Genomic DNA, 12,080 nt, shown 5'->3' with positions numbered 1-12,080 from the left:
GAGCCTGGAGTCTGGGCAGTCGATTTCTTTTAAAGGGTTTTATAAATGGACTGCTGGAAGCCTTAGAAAGAGAAGAAGCCTCGATGTCTCTCCGCTTGTTTGAGGTGCTTGCCCGTGCAGAGGATTCAAAGGGGACCTCATCATTTCCTCGAATTGTGCTATTTGAGTAATTGGCTTTCTGTGCCTGCAGTATACCGAGAAGCCAAGCCGTAATTACTATTTGAAGGATGCTAATGCTGATGGAGATGCTGGCTTCAAAAGTGATTCAGCAATGGGGTTTGTGGGTGCTTCCAGACTCAAGTTGTCATTTTTAGAGAAGCCATTGTGTACTATTGAACACGTTACATTTGGATAATAAATCTGCAGTAAGACTTCAAGGAGCGAGGTTTCAACTTCTTGAGAACAGTGGGAATTATAAAGTATGGTAAGAAAGGTACTACTTAGCAACCACATGTGTGCCTCTACAGCATTGTATAATCAAGCATTTAATTTCTTCAGACACATCTTACCTCTCTTTATGAATCAGAAAATAATACAATTTTATTGTTAAGAGCCCTCTTCTCTCTCCCCTGCAATTTAATTAGTGCTTGTTAAGGGGAGGTAGCTGTCAGATTAGAATTTAATTTTTTGAGTTATCTATTGTCTTCTGATAGAGTAGCAATCTAAATCTTTTTATTTAGGTATGTTATTTTCAAGAACTTTTCCGGATGATAATTTCCTCAGCTTGTCTTATTGTGAAGAGAAAGTTTTAACATTTGAATAAATTTGAGTGGCTGGGCTTTTCCTTTTCCATAAAAGGAAATAACAGAGAAGTCATTTAAAAAAGAAAACAAAGATATTTTGAGTAAGAATAGTAATTCTCAAATTAATATTATTTTATTGAAAATTTGGTGTTATGTGCTTTTATGGATAGGATCGTTCACATTTTAAGTTTTTATGGTAATTTCAGGTATTAAATTTTTTCTTAGAGAAATAATAGGAAAGCAAGTCAAGCATTTCACTTCTCCCAAGATTAATCCTTCAATCTACAATTTCCTATAATTTCCATGTAACAAAATGGAGATGGTGTAAGTCAAAATGTATCACAGCCATATGCTGAGCACAGAGACAGTGGAAGCAAACTAGTCTACTGTCCTTCCTCCCCCAGCAAAGGACACACTCCTTATGAAGTTTCTATAGCTTTGAGCTTTCGTGTAATGCTTGGCCATGAATTGTAAGACTGTCACAGGCATGATGAGAGAAACTGTGTTATTTTATCATATTTTTAACCCAAACTGTAAATAATTCTCTTTTACAAAAATTTTCTATTCTAATTCCCTTGAGAGTAAGGGGAAGTAAGGCAGCAGTAGATCTACCCTAACTTGATGACCACCTCGGACTGAAAGTAGTGGTTCAAAGGGAATTTGGCCCCATGACAGAGCTTACATACTAATAGTAAAGTACAAGTAAACTGAAGGAATTGTGGTTTGATTGAGCATTAATTGTTATAGGGCATTGGCTGGAGGTGAAATAATTCACCCAAGAGTGATCATAGTAGAAAAGAGATGTTTCCTCCAGTAACCTGCAGGGCAGCAATGGGCAGGGCTATCTACAATCTGTCCCCGTTTCCCTGTGAGTTTCATCATTCAATTCATGGCATGCAAATTAGGGAAACCATGTTTGTCTGTGGGAGGGCACTAACCCTCTCCCCAGTCTCATTGGTTAATTTGATTATCTGCTCATTCATGTCATTTTTCTGCTCAAAGTTTGGGTAGAATGAAGCTCTCGTTTTCTTCAGTGGTGTTGTCAGAAGTGGTTTCTGAACCAGGCTCATACCTGAAAAGTCTCTCATAAAAAACTTGTGCCCTTTTGGGTTTTTCTTTTCTTCTCTTTCTCCTTTCTTCTCCTTCTCCTTCTCCTCCTCCTCCTCCTCCTCCTCCTGCTCCCTCCTCCCTCCTCCCTCCCTCCTCTCTCCTTCCTTCTCCTTCATCCTTTTTTCCTTCTTTCTTCTTCTTTTTTCTTTCTTCTTGCTTCTGCTTCTGCTGCTTCTGCTTCTCTTCTTTTTCCAATTATGCCTTTTACATTAAAGAAATAGTGGGAAAAGATAGAAATATCAATTTTTTTAAAGAAGTAACACCATTTAGAATGCAAAACTGCTCTACAGAGGATTCTATGAGGACTAAATAAGCTGAATTAAAGAACTCCTAGGGTTCAAAATTGAATAATTAATTCCATTCTATTTTTTCTAAGTCTCCTTTTCTATAATTCTATATGGTTTAAATACGCTTTTTCTAAAAGACGTTTTATATCTTTAATCAGCTGTACTTTTATTGCTTTATTTTTTTAATCTATTAAGAGAAACACCAGTATATGTAACCATGGAATTTTATTTATTTATTTATTTATTTATTTATTTATTTATTCATTTATTTATCCTGAAACATAATTACTTGCTAAACATTTCTAAAGCTAGGATTCCAAGTTGCCTTAAAACCACCAAACAGTTAAGAGGGGTGGGAACAAAAAGGGAGAATTTAGATTCAACCTAATGAAATTTACCTTTACTCAGGTAATTTCTAAAGGGTTTTTAATTTTAGTAATTTGTTCATTGATTTTTCTGTGTGGACATTCTTAGCAGCACTGAATACATATCAGTTATTCTGTGTAGTTTATTCAATGATGATACCTTATACTTACTTTTTCATTTGTTACTAGGCTGACAAAAATCATGGTGATCTTTTTAGCAACAGAAAACACTTGCGTTGTTCCTGGTTCTCAAGTAAATGCTTTCGAACTGTTTTCTTCACAATGATGATCCTGTATGTCTTAGTTTCTTTCCTATTAATATGAGATGACATCATGACCAGGGCGAGTTATAAAAGAAAAACCTTATTAGAGCTTATGCTTTTGAAGGCTTGGTCCATGTCCATCATGGTGGAGTGTCTGGCTGCAGGCAGGCATACATGGCCTTGGAACAGTAGCTAAGAGCTCATATCTTGATATACCAAATGTGGGGGGAGGATAGAGGGAGGAAGGGAGGGAGGGAAGGAGGGAGGGAGGGAGGAAAGAAAAGCTGGGAGGTAGGGAGTGAGAAAAAGCATATGTGAGTGTGTGTGTGTGTGTGTGTGTGTGTGTGTGTGTGTCTATATATGTGTATACCTAAGTACAACCTGCTCAGTCTGTATAATGTAACTTGTATGTGTGGTTTCAGGGCTGCCCTTTCGTTATTGGATAACCAAAAGCTCTCCCATTCTCAGTGTTCCTTAGTTACCTGTAGTCCTCTGTGTAGCATTGAGGTCTCGTGGGCTTTCCCCATCCATGTTAGTGGTTCTATAAGTCAGTGATGCAGTGAGGATAAGAAATGTTTGCTTTTAATATTGGACATTATAAAATCAGGACTCAGTGGTTAAAGGTTTAATGATTTAATAGTCAACAACAATGATTCTCTCTTAGAGAAGCAAATTTAATTTCCCCTACATTATTATTTTTCCTTATTTTTAATTGAAGATAAATTCTTCTTGTGTACATTATTACATCTTGACCAGAGTTTCCCCTCCCTCCACTCCTCCCAGCTCCTCTCCTCCAACCCTCTCCTCAAGATCCATAATGTGTTAATTTCCCTTCAAAAGAGGGCAAGCTTCCAAGAGACAACAACGGAAAACAAAATAAAATACAATTAGATAAAGCCCTCATGTTGAGGCTAGACAAAGCAGTCTGCTAGCAGGAAGAAGTCACAAGAGCAGGCAAAAGGATATTATTTTTTAATAATGATAGACCACAGGTATTGAAGAAAGTTGGTCCATGAAAGTAAACTGCAGGGAAGACTCTCTCTCCCTTCTCCTCTCTCCCTCTCTCCCTCTCTCTCTTCCCCTCTTTCCCTCTCCCCCTCCCCCCTCCTGCCTCTGAGCATAAGCATATACAAATGTAATACACCTGTGAGCAGCCTAAATGAAGAGGTCTTCATTTCCACAATGTAGTTTGTGAGGACTGCGCTTAGATCATGAGCCTCTGCAGCAAGTGCTTTCCTGAGGAGCCATCTCATCAGCCCTGAGATTTATTCATATTTATCTATCAAATATTTTGACAGCACTATTGTCAGTCAAGGTAATTAACTCCTCTTGAATTATGATGCTAAAGTATATGTATATAACTCACATTTTCTTCTGACACATACTTGACAGTTATATATAGTTCAAAGTTTGTGTATTGTCAGAACAGTTTAGTTTCTGTCATGTACAGGATCCAGTGTGCATCCGCCAGTAAACCTCAGACACACCAGTGTCTGATGCAAACTTTGCATTTGTTAAAAGCTCTCCAGCTGTACGCAACTGTTTTTCTAATCCTGTACTTGTAACGTACTTGTGCTAGGAGTATGTGTGCATGTATGCAGGCATATGTGCCTGGATACAAGTGACTTAGGGTGTCCTGCCCTATTGCTCTCTGTAGCATCTCTCATTGAACTTACAGCGAGACTAGCAGCCTTTAGTCTCCACCACCTACAACATGAGCTTGTCTGGCCCTGCCCTGCTTTGCTTTTTACCCCAGTTCATGTGCTTTTGCAGCAAATGCTCCCTTCCTTGAGAACTCTGGTTTTTTAAGTTTCACATGAGTGTCTCCACTCAATCCAAGCCTGTGATGCTACCTGAGACCATGGTTGGGTCCTATCCTGTGCTGTCACTGGGAACTATGTCTTAGTTCATGGCCCTGCAGCAGCAGGGGTCTGTTACCAACAAGGGACAGGTGAATGTCTCTGGTCTGGACTGACGTCAGTAGACATCTTTAGGGGGAGATAAGTTGCATTCAGATGCATGATTTGAAACACACATACACACACACACACACACACACACACACACACACACACACACACACACACACGCACACTAAATAGCTACAAAGTTAGAAAACGAAGAAAAAAGCTTGGGTCCCAGGCATGTTGATAGCATATTCCATAAGATCCCGTGGCGTATCTTTCAGGTATATGCACAGGAGTGGTGTACCTGGATCCTCAGGTAGTATTATGTCCAATTTTCTGAGGAACCACCAGACTGATTTCCACAGTGGTTATACCAGCTTGCAATCCCACCAACAATGGAGGATTGTTCCTCTTTCCCTATATCCTTGTAAGCAAGATGCTCCAACGTAACAAGGACACATGCTCCACTATGTCCATAGCAGCTTTATTTATACTAACCAGAAGCTGCAAAGAACCCAATTGTCCTTTAACAGAGGAATAGATACAGAAAATGTGGTACATTTCCACATGGAAATACTACAAGCTATTAAAAACAATGACTTCATGAATTTCTTAGCCAAATGGATAGAACTAGAAATATCATCCTGAGTGAGGTAACCCAATCACAAACAAACACACATGGTATGCACTCACTGATAAGTGGATTTTAGTCCAAAAGCTCAGAATACCCAAGATATAATTTACAAACCACATGAAGCTCAAGAAGAAGGAAGAACAAAGTGTGGATGCTTCAGTCCTTAGAAGGAGGAACAAAAATAATCACAGAGAATATATGGAGACAAAGTGTAGAGTAAAGACTGTCCCACCTGGAGGATCCCTCCCATATACAGACAACAAACCCAGACAATATTTCGAATGCCAAGTGCATGCTGACAGGAGCCTGATACAGCTGTCTCTTGAGAGGCTCTGCGAGAGCCTGAAAAATACATAGGCATATGCTCTCAGCCAACCATTGATCTGAGAACTGGGTCCCTAATGGAGGAGCTAGAGAAAGACGTGAAGTAGCTGAAGGGGTTTTCAACCCCATAGGAAGAAAAACAATATCAACCAACCAGAGCCCCCAGAGCTCCTGGGGACTAAACCACCATCCCAAGAGTACACAAGGATGGACCTACGGCTCTAGCTGCATATGTAACAGAGGATGGCCTTGTCAGGCATCAACGGGAGGAGAGGCCCTTGGTCCTGTCAAGGCTTAGTGCCCCAGTGTAAGGGAATGCCAGGGTGTGAAGGTGGGAGGGGTAGGTGGGTGGGTGAGGGAGCACCCTCATAGAAGCAGGGGTATTGGGGATGGGTTTTTGGAGGGGAAACTGGGGAAAGGGGATAACATTTAAAATGTAAATTTAAAAAATATCGAAAAAAAGGGAAAAGAAAAGATCCAGTGGAGTGAGTGCTGCTTTCTTATTTTGTAGATTATAGATTAGGAAATTTACCCTGTGAAGTTCTTAGGCAGGACTGGACTCCTAGAACCTCAGAGCCTTGTGCTTTAAGTCATTGGTCCCTCTTGTATGGCTATGCAATTTTAAATTTTAGACAAAACTCGAGAGGATGAAGTAAAACTAACTTGCTACATGCTAAGCAAGTCAGCCAAGTGAGGTAGACAGTGAATGAGGAATGTCAGCCCTGTAGCCAAGCGCATGTCTTCAAGGGTGGGAATATTATCAGGGAGGCAGGCGCTTCACCCGCCCAGCACACAGACACCTTTCTCCCTCACCCATGGGAAGCGCATGAAGAAGCATTATGGTAATGATGTCATCCCATCTGAGTTTGATTACCTCTGATTGTTTACTACTTACTTGTGTTTTCATATACCTTAATTTCATCACGTGGCAATTTGGAGACATATTGAATCTCTATGGGAAAGAAAGGTATAATGTGGATAGTAAGTCTCTCCTAGAATGCCGACTCCCAGTGACAAGGACCTTTCATTTGTCCTTGATCCCTTGATTTGGGTGGACCTATGCCTCACTCATGGTAGGTACTTTAAAATAAAGATCTTTATAGGAATGAACATTTTATGCTAAAACCATTTTTTTTATCTCTTGTTTTTAAAGAGAGTAGGAACCCGCATTTTAGCAGCAAACGTGCTATGAAGAGCATGGATAAAAGATCTATATCTGTTAGTTGTACTTACGTGGATATCTGTTTCATAAGTCTTTTTTAAAATGTAACAGGGAATTAAAATTTATAAAAGCCATTAGTGAAAATTATTCAGATTCTGTAGACTTCTGAGTTAGTTTCACTTCAAACAGGATTAGGATTTAGGGAAAGAGACTAAGGGTATTTAAGGGCTTGGGAGACAGAGTGCTGCAAACATTAATAATCGTTAAAACAACTTAGTGGACCACAGTTGTGGAAATGCTCCCATGAGACCATGAAAAGGGAGGGCCGGCGTTATGTTTTTGTAAACATGGTTAATGTGCTAGGATTCATCCACTTTCTTCTCTCCACTGTGAATGACACACAGACCTTACACCATGAGGAGCAGGAGGACAATACTGTACCAGGGTTTGGGGGAGCATTTCTTCCTTAGTCACTGGAACCATAGGATAATCCTCCAGACAATCTTAGGTGGATTCAAAGAAATAAACAGTAATGTCCAATCCAACAAGTTAGTGAAGGGATTTTACAACCGGGACTCATGCAAACCTCAAGCATGTTTTATTTTCTCCATAAAGGCTTCCTAGTACATCATTAATAAATAATTAAATTTAGTCATCAAATATATACTTAATTTGTAATATGGTGATAAAAGTGGTTGACTTGGAGTCTGTTTTTCCCTTTTATTTCATTTAACTTTTCTCTGTGACTTTGTCTATTCTCAGGTATTAGCAGACTTTAGTTTTGCTCTGCATGAATAGTAATTATCAAAAAGAATGTTCCAGGTTTGGCACAGTTTGTTCATGCTCTCTGTCAGAAGAAAAAGGATTTTTTGAGTGAGTGAAAACTGCAGTTTAATCCCACTTCATTATCCTAGTGCAAAGAGCTCCAAAATTTAAGAATCCTACTTTAATTGTATGTCTCATGTGCCTCAAGAAATTGTGGGTTATTATATTGGTTTTTATTTCTTACATCTACTATGTGCCCTGATCATAGTATAATGTATTGATTAACTAAGTGAACAGAGAGCATTATATTTTTTTTAGTGTATGCTTTTATTTTGTGTGTATGGATGTTTTTCCCAAACGTATACCTATGTACTAATTATATTTCTTCTTGGAGTTCCCTGGGACCAGAAGAGTATCTAGGATCCTCCTGGCACTAGAATTATAGAAGGTTGTGAACTGCCATGGAGGTGCTGGGAACCAAGCCAGGTCCTCTGAAAGAGCAGACATTGCTCTCAACTACTGAGCCAACTCTTTATAGCCCCCTATATGCTTCCCAAAGTTGATTAAATGAGCTGCTTCTGAATTCTCTAATCACACACACACACACACACACACACACACACACACACACACCCTCTTCTCTTTGGAGTTTTGTTCTGTTTTGGTATGAGAGAAGGTCTCGCTGTGTAGCCCATAGTATCCCTGAATTCACTGTGTAATCCACGGCAGCTTGAAACTTGTGTCAGTCCTCCTGTATCAGGTCTCTAAGTGCTATAAGGAAAGGACACCGTGAAAGCAATGAACTAGGCTACTCTGTGGGTAGAAAGAAATGTTTATTGGGAGAGCAAACTGCCAGGCTTCGTCAGAGAATAGAGGACAACTAGTGGGGGAAGCCTTGTCAGTATTATGAGAAAGGTGGCGTGGAAGGTAGGGAGAGAACAGAACAGCCTGAAGATTAGCATGCGGACTTGTTAGGGCTGTTTGGCTTATCCAGGAGCTAGAGGCCTTTGCCGAAGGTAGTTGATGATCAGGATGATAATGGAACTAGTAGCTTTCCTGGTGAACAGAAACAGCCTTTCTGTTTATCTCTTAAGAGCCCTATCTGGGTTAGGCCCAGGCCTTCATCTAAGACACTGTCAGCAGCACTGCCATTTGTGAGGGACAGGTGTCGCTTGGACCTAAGTGCTGAGATTACAGGTGTGTACCACCATGTTGGGATTCTTTTGGGACTTTGAATAGACAAGGTTATTTTCTATATTTCCTATAACCTAGTGACTATGCATAGAAGGCTTCCTAAACTTGTGTACATTTCTGAAATTGGATCGATTCTATTATAGGTTTATCAGATTTAATGATTCTCTTTCATTAAATGTGAATATTGTTCAAATTACTTAGAAAAGGTAAAATGTTTACAATTTGATATAACCCGCATACTGTAACAATTCAAAATAAATGATCATATCAGAGGTTACAGTCAACAAATAGAACCAGTTTTATCTACTTGTGAATTTTAATGATATGAGCATATATTTTATAGAACCAGTGTTTTGATAATGTACAAATGAGTTCTAGCACTCTGTGCATATTGTTGCTAATTCTAGGAAAAATTATAACAGCATTCAAGAGTGAAAGTACAAAGGGAAAAAACATGGGTAATGGCCAGCTTTCCAACACTCCTCCAGAAACTTCTATCCATAGTCATGCAGCCTTTTTGCTTTGGGACAATGATGAGACAACACCATGTCCTGAGGAGGGTTTCTTACCTATGGCAATCGAGAAGGAAGGGGAGAAAGAGCTGGGACAGAGGTTCCAATATCTGCCTCACAGGTATATCTCCATTGACTTACCTTCTCTTTAGCCCCCAACCCAAGGTTCCGCCACCTGCTAGTAGCACTAGAACTGGTGGCTGCTTTAAACCATGGGTGTCTTGGGGATGGTTCACATCCCAGTGGTAGCTCTTCTGTGAGGGAGAAATGTCTCTTCAGAGTGAAGCAGTGCGTCTGCTGTTCTGCCATGTGAAGCCCTTCTCTCGGTAGTCTCTGTAACGGTTTACCCCCGTTTCGAAGCTCTGTTATTTTACCGCTTACATATTTGGTTCTGTGGAAATACAGTCAAGGTGGCAGTTCACACAACCTGTCACTTGCCAGCTTGACAAAACTGCCAGAATTAGTACCCAGCGTCAGTCTGGAAATTTCAAACTATCAATGTAGTCTTGAGGTTGCATATCTTGAGTGCTCTTGCCTTACCAACATGGGATTAAATAAAGAATTATTTATCATCCTTTTGTAAATGAATGGCTTTTAATAACTATCCAACACAGTGACACTGGAGCAAGAGGGGCTGTTAGGAGAATGGCCACATTGCTACTGTGGCCTGGCCTTGTTTCTGTCGTCCTCCTACTGCACTTCCATTTCTCATTCTAAGCCACTTAGTCTTTTCTCCTGGTGCCCATACTAACCAGTTCCACTTCTGCCTTCTACCCATCAGTCTCTGCTTTCCCCTGCTACCACAGGCACCTGTTGGTTGGGCTCTTCCAGGAACTCTGTTACTCTCAGGCCTCCCCACCAATCATCCTTAGGAATCCAGAGCCGCCCCCCTGCTAATCCACCAGTCTGATGTTCCTTCCAGTTCTAGGTCCCAACAACAAAGAGCCACCTTCAGTTCTTCTGAAACTCCAGAGTAAGGGTGTGTCTGGGAACCTGTACTTGCTGTGCACTTCACGGAAATGTTCCTCACACTGTCTTTAACTGATTGCTTTGCACTCCTCCTGTCAGCAGGGGTTTCCTGGGGACTACTTCTCCTACTCCCCATCTATTAGCACCTCACATAGCGTAGCCTAATGTGTGCTAAGTGAATAGCACAGAGTGGGTGGCTGAGTGAAAGAGAGGAAGCCACACCTTCTTTGTTCTTTTGCTTAATAATTTTCTCAGTCCCTGTTTCCAACCCACTCTTTTCCTGTCTTCTCTCCCCACTCCTGTCTCTTTTAGCCACCATGTCTGTTCTACTCAGAGCACAGTATTGACTGCTTCACTATTTACCCCTACAGAATCCATTCACGCGTAGTCCATAATACCTTCTAGTCTGCTGTCTACTTCCCCTACCACATCTTTTACCTTTCTCCTTGTCCACTCCAAACTCTGCCACCGTGTCTTCCTTCCTTGTCTCACTGTGCTCATGCTGGGTTTTCACCTAGGTCTGAGGCCCCAGGAGTAAATGGTCAACATGGCACCTGCCCTACAAGCAGAATTAACCTTCTATCCTGTATCTTTAAATTCATTTGAATACTTCCTCCTATGATGTAATACGCTCGTTCTTTTACTCATGCTTTATTCTGCATACATGTATTTTTATAGAAGACAGTCTTTGAGAACGAGAACTGATTAGTTCCCCTATGACCATCACAGGAGAGCTAGGCCAATGCACGGTCATGCTCTTGGCATACAGAGAACACAGACTTTGATTTGAAACCCTGTTAAGTCACAGGTCACTGTAGTCTGTGTTAGTCCTTTCTTCCAGGTTCCCAGCATGTAATAAAACCCAATTTACAGCATGTTTATGTAGATTAAATGTGATAATATATGCAAAGCCTATAAGTTAAAATGATAGCCAATGGCATAAATGCAGTGAGTGTCCATTAGTGCTATTTTCCTATTGCTGGAGGTATATACTGTTAGAAGATCTTGTTTTGTCTCCTAGTATTAATGAGTCTCATTTAACTCTATGGCTAATTTCTAGCTGAACAAAAATGAAACTAGAAGTTATCCATTAGCTTTACTATTAAATATAAACCTTTTCTCATTATCTTCCAATATTGGGTTAGCACTTTTTTTTTTTTTTTGGTCTTAGAACATTTTGCCGGTAATTGCTTGCTTTTTAAAGTTTCACCTGACAGAGGACCAATTACTACAAGTGTTTGTGAAAAGAAAAGTTAGGAAAATATTCAGTTCTCTCCACCCAGCCTTTTTACACTATTTTGCAATTGAGGAGATTAAATGAATTCCAAATGGTTACTGCTAGCAGAACCTGCTGTTTGTTAGTGCCCAATAGACCAGGACCACTTGAGGGGTTTCCTTGGCCTCCTCGTGTGTCTCTCACACATCCTATTTTCCTAAATTTGTTAACTTTTGTTGGACATCCACGTGCTGTCAGAATTCAGACAAATGGCAGACTCAGAATAGCTAGTCTTTGTAACAAGGCAAGTAACAAGAGCCTGGGATTGGGGCTCAGTTTGTAGAGTGCTTGCCTGGAGTGCACAGAGCCCTGTGGGGTGCTTGCCTAGAGTGCACAGAGCCCTGTGGGGGGCTTGCCTAGAGTGCACAGAGCCCTGCCAGAGAGCCTGAGAACTGTATAAACCAGGTGTGAGGATAGGGAAGGAAACTAAGGCAGCAGGAGGTTCAGAAGTTCGAGGTCATCCTCTGCTTTGTATTGAGTTTGAGGCTAGCATAGATAACATGAAGACCCAGTCTCAAAAAAGCAAGTGAGAAAGCCAACTTAGGAGAAGAGCATCTCATGTGAGGCAC

At 40.6% G+C, this 12,080-nt stretch overlaps 1 protein-coding gene across 2 annotated transcripts in view; it reads left to right on the top strand.

Moving 5' to 3' along the window:
• Snx7 (sorting nexin 7) overlaps positions 1–12,080 on the top strand; it is an 84,557-nt gene that overhangs the window by 50,002 nt on the left and 22,475 nt on the right. The window contains exon 8 of one of the 2 annotated variants that reach the window (XM_039102434.2): positions 1–4,855. This exon is cut by the window's left edge and continues 2,464 nt beyond it. The exons of the other annotated variant lie outside the window; for it this stretch is intronic. The gene's annotated coding sequence lies outside the window, so the exon portion shown is untranslated. Of the gene's footprint in view, positions 4,856–12,080 lie in introns of those variants that run through there. 2 annotated transcript variants of the gene reach the window in all.

The sequence above is a fragment of the Rattus norvegicus genome, chromosome 2 (assembly GCF_036323735.1).
Source record: "Rattus norvegicus strain BN/NHsdMcwi chromosome 2, GRCr8, whole genome shotgun sequence".
Classification (NCBI taxonomy): Eukaryota; Metazoa; Chordata; class Mammalia; order Rodentia; family Muridae; genus Rattus; species Rattus norvegicus.
Note: the sequence above shows the minus strand (reverse complement) of the source record. Positions and strands in the feature narration are given on the sequence as shown.